The following is a 4,335-nucleotide window of genomic DNA, read 5'->3' on the forward strand; positions in this document are numbered from 1 at the left end:
ATGCAAATTAGTGTTGGCTGTTTCCTCTCCTTCCCCTTTCCCCTGCCCACGCCCTTCAAGCCTTCAGTAACACAGTGAGGGGAGAGTCTGTTTGAGTTAAAGCCATACTAAGGTCCTCTTCTGTTTCGTGGCATCAAGACTTTTTTATGGAGATACAATTTACATATAACATTATAGTAGTTTCAGGTGTACCACACAATGATTTGATACATGTATATATTGTGAAATGATCACCACATTAAGTCTAGTTAATCCATCACCACAGAACGTTACAAATAATTGTTTTCTTGTGATGAGAACCTTTAAGATCTACTCTCTTAGCAACTTTCAAAGGTACAAAGCAGCATTATCAACTACAGTCACCAAGCTGTACGTTACATCTGAGATTTTGATTAAAAAGAGCATTTGCTAAAAACACACGTTAAAAGTTTGAAAGCCACCACAGAAGAAATACAAATAGAATTAGGAAGTGGAGCTAAACCAACCTCTGAACTTTGTGATAATTCCACTTTAAGAATGCACTTTTTAGTCTTGACCTCCATGTCCTGGTCAAGGTGAAGTCTGGTTTCTCTCCAGTTCTCTCATTAAAACAGAAGCTCACTGATTGGTTCTTTCTTTTTAACCCACCCTGTTTCCATGCAAAAGACACTAGTGTCCTTCTGGAAAAGTTAAGAATATAGACACTCCCCTAAGCTCTCTGTAGATGCTGTGGGTTAGGAAGAGATTTTGTTAAACTTCATTTAACTGAAGGGATATAGGGTTGTTTTGGAGAAGGGAAAGGAAATGCTCAAAAAATGAAGTATCTCTAAAATGACAGCTGTGATACCTACTGTTTATTGAGTATCTGCATATGCCAAGCACATTACATTAACTTTTTTAACGCTAAAAATGACCTTACACTTTTGATATCATCAATCCTGTTTTAAAGATGTGACGATGGAACAGCTTGTAAAAGGGACCCTGAATTTGAGGGCAGGCACCTCTGGTTCTACCTCTTTATTCTCTCTACTCTGTAATGCTGTATCTTCAATAATATTCTCACCTATGAGGATCTTGTTCTAATGCTTGATATATCTTGATCTTTTGAAACTGGGGGAGAAATCAGTGTACAAAGCAGGATACACAGTTTAGCATTCTTCAATAGTGTTTTTTCACTTTTAGTTTTTGACACACTATGTGATGTATAAAGTGAAAAAAATATAAAATAGGGCTTGTCCACAGTGGGCTAAATCTTTAATTCTCTTAAGAACATTAGTGGATTTTTAAAAGGCATTCTATACTAATGTTTGGCATGTGCGTAATTTTATTTTTTTGTTGGGGGGATGGTTGGTGATTAGTAGGTTCTCTAGAAGAGATAGAACTTAAGTGATTTTTTTTTGTTTTTTTTTTTTTTTGCTGCAAAAAGGTTTATTGTTTCCACTTGGTCCAAGGCTTGGGAGAGGGCTCCAGGGTGGTTAAAAAGCTGCCTAGTGGCTGCAGCAGAGAGGGGCTTCAGGCAGAAGCTCTGACGCCAGAGGGGCTCCTCAAAGCCCACTGCACTTTGGAGACTCCTGTTCGTACTCGAGGGTGAGCCGTTCAAAGAGATACTCGCCCAGTCCAGCCCGTGGACCAGCCAGCCTGCGGAGGTTGGTCAGGTGGTCGACCATCTTCTTGATGAGTTTCACCTGCTCGTCCAGGAAGCGGCTCTCCCGGAAGTCACAGACGTGGGAGTTTGTGCGAACCCAGGGCAGGCAGATCCAAAAGCGCCTGGTTCAGGTTCTTCTCCCTGAGAATGGGGGCTTCTACAGCGTCCTGGGTTTTACCCCACTCATCTTGAGAAGGCTTCCGCACGTCTTGGAAAAGGGCGCGGCTCCAGCACTGGTTTTGCATTTTCAAGAGACGCTGGGCGCCCTCGCGCTTTTCCTTGGCCAATTCCTGAAGAAAGTGGCCCACGCCGTGCAGAGCCACATCGTCGCGGTCGAAATAGGAGCCCAGAGAGAGGTAAGTGCCCGCCCCGCAGATGCATGTTGAACAGGCGGTGGACGGCGGCCTCCGCCTCGGCGGAATAATTCTGACGAATCTGGGAGCTCATGGTTGATTGGTAGTAAGGAGCTAAGCGCAAAAAACGGTGTTGGCCTGTCCTGGAGGCCAAGGATAGCTGAGTGGCTGATTCCAAAGGTTGTGACTGGAAAAAAGGTTGGAGGGTGGTCAGAGGCTGGAGCAAGGAACGTCCCTGGGTCTGTTCATTCCAAACAGTGTTGAAGCAAAAGACAGGTCTGCAGGACAGCTGAGCGCACTGCCTAAAGTGATTTTTTTAAAAAAGAATCACATTATGGTAAACCAAATTATAAATAGGCAATAATTTGTTAAAGTCTAAATGAAAAGTTTCCTCTGTTAAAGAGGGTACTGTTAGGTGGCATCCTGCTTTCTGAATGCTCGGGCTTAGAAGGTGCTTTTTGATAGTGTGTCCTCACCTCTGAGCCCTAACCAACATAGAGATGGAAAAAATCATTTGGCTATATTAATGTTCCTCAAGCTGCTGTTGAGAAAACTACATAAAATTGGAGAAAACTTTGTCCATGTGAATTCGACTCTACCTAAGAGAACAGCTTCAGGGTCTTTAAGATGCAAAAGCCATATTCTGATTGCCAGAGCACATGTGAATTGTTCAATCTCTTCATCAGAATTTGGCTTCCCACGTAGATTTCACGACAGGGAAGAATCTACTGAGCAACATTCCGGCTGTTACATTAGTCTCTTATGAATTTGTATGATGTTCTTTTGTTTTTGAGAAACTGATCTCTGCCTAGGATATTCACAAAATCCAATTTCTGAGCCTTTAGAACTGAAGCCCCATTTCTGGATTAGGATGCTCTCTTCTGAGGCCTCTAGGCCTCTACCTAGTGATGACCATCTCTGGACACACCCCTTCAATCTACACAAGTCTTCTGGTTCATCTGTGTTTTATGGTTGTTATTTCATTTGTTCTGTGTGTGTTCACATTTATCCAGTATCGAGATTGTTACTTTCAGCCTCACTTTCTCTGATTTTGGGGGGGGGGATTTCCTGAAGCAATACTTTTGGGTAAGTTAAAAAGAACAGGATGTTCACTGGAAACAAAGAAAAACTTACATGGTAAACCTAAAAGGAAACAAATTCATTTCACCTGTATGACATGGACCTAAACTCTACAGTTCAACTGCATGTGACAGCACAAATTTCTAATCCTTGTGTGGCATATGTGTGTTGCTTTTGCTTTCAGAGAGCTAGAGGCTGTGAATTTACTTTCAAGTTTGATCCTCGAAGGTCAAAGGTTTGATCCTCGAAGGTTTGATTCTCTTTTAGAATATTGAGTTATAAAAATTTAGGATCTAAACTTTGGGTTTATGTGTGCAAAAAGATAAACTTTCTGTTGATCAAGCACTAGTCCATTGGAACTGACTGATAATGGATTAGAAAAATAATGTAACAATCATGCAGCATTTATTTTGGAAATAGCATGGCATGAAAAAACAATTGAGAAACATATAAAATGAATACTGAAATGTTGACTTCCTATGACTTTTGCATGTCTTTTGGTGTGAAAGAATTCACCTTCAAATCTAAATCAACACACAAAGAATAAGCAAGATCTAGGAATCAGAGGACATAGAAAGTCAGACAAAATGGTGTGATTTGAGTGTCTAAGGGTGAAAGATGGGTTACATTGACTGTGTTCAGGAAATCTCTTTCTTTTTTTGGGGGGTATGGTGCTTTCTAGGGGGCACATTTTTAACCCCATTGCATCATGGGTATACTCACCTAATACAAATAATGAAAAGTGGTTACATCACTAGAGTGACAGAGCTCCCCACATGAAGAGCCAAAGGTCAAGAAGAAGCAAGGCCTCAGATATGAATTCTTGTTCTCGTTTTGGCTTTCCATCTTATATCTCCTTTCTGGATCTCACAGATCAGTGATTTCATGGTCCTACATCTCACACTCGTGTTAGTCACCTGAGCCTCCCTTTCCTCAGCTAAACATGGGGGTAATGACATCTACCTCTAGTCTCATGAGAGTCAAATGGTTCAATATATACATGACATTTAGAGTAGCTCCTGGCAGGTAGAAAGCATTCTAAAGTTCCTCCACCACCTCCTGATCACATCACCTTCTTATCAAATCACATTTCCTTTGGAGAAGAAGGAAACTGAGTTTCTTTCTTTAGTCTGGAAAGCAGGCTGAGTTAACTTGTTATATTTCTTCTGTTCAAATATCCTGAATACTAGTTTGCTAGGAGATGCAATAACAAAATACCACAGACCTGGAGGCTTAAACAACAGAAATTAATTTTCTCACAGTTCTGGAGGCTGGTAT

The 4,335-nt window shown here is 41.2% G+C and overlaps 1 pseudogene; it reads right to left on the reverse strand.

Annotated features, from left to right (window-relative positions):
* Positions 1-1,523: 1,523 nt before the first annotated feature.
* On the reverse strand, positions 1,524-2,071 carry LOC133097313 (ferritin light chain-like; annotated as a pseudogene).
* Positions 2,072-4,335: the final 2,264 nt, after the last annotated feature.

Source organism: Eubalaena glacialis, chromosome 9, assembly GCF_028564815.1.
Source record: "Eubalaena glacialis isolate mEubGla1 chromosome 9, mEubGla1.1.hap2.+ XY, whole genome shotgun sequence".
Taxonomy (NCBI): Eukaryota; Metazoa; Chordata; class Mammalia; order Artiodactyla; family Balaenidae; genus Eubalaena; species Eubalaena glacialis.